Below are 743 nucleotides of genomic sequence, written 5' to 3'. Positions count from 1 at the left end.
TGGTTGGGATCCTCTGTCTTCACTGCCATTAGGGTCTCAGTCTCTAAGATAAGCCCATGTCCCAAAGAGTTGATTGGAGTGGTACTGACTCTAGGACTAGGATGGGCTTCCGGGATTCATATATTATATTTTTAGAGCACAGGACTGGAGTCTTTGCACAAACACTGCGATCTCTAGAAGACTCACGAACTTGGAGCTCCCCAAGGGAAGTGGAAACCGGGCCTTTGGAGCTACCCGGAAAAGGAGAGAAGACTTCCCAGCACTGGCGGACTAGGGAACCAGCCAAAAACAAAAACAAAAAAACCCTCCCTACTCAGCGAATGAGAAGGACCTGGCCCATCGTCGCCAACAGCCGTTAGGGGGCGCTAGAGCCCCGCGTCTCCTCCCTGTTGACTGAAAGCCTAACGCCTGCCTTCACCCATAGCTGCCCCTAAGCCTGGGAGCAAACTGTCCTAACCAGGGCTGCGAGAGGTAGGTGGGCAGAGAACGCCTAACTCTCACCCCATCATCTACTGCGTTCAGGGAGTCCTGATTCTCATCCAGGGCCACCATGGAATTCTGGACAAAGTTTGTCAGCATAGCTGAGCTCTTTCTCTGCTATGCAAGGAGCAGCGGCTGGTCCTCCACCTAAGGACTGAGAACTCTGCACTTTCCTTGAGTCCCGCGGAGAAATGGGGACAGGGATCAGCACTTCTCTCAGCTCTGCCTTTCCTGGAGAGGCCGATTCTTTGAGAGGAGGCCCC

Source organism: Acomys russatus, chromosome 5 (assembly GCF_903995435.1).
Source record: "Acomys russatus chromosome 5, mAcoRus1.1, whole genome shotgun sequence".
In the NCBI taxonomy this organism is placed as follows: domain Eukaryota; kingdom Metazoa; phylum Chordata; class Mammalia; order Rodentia; family Muridae; genus Acomys; species Acomys russatus.
Note: the sequence above shows the minus strand (reverse complement) of the source record.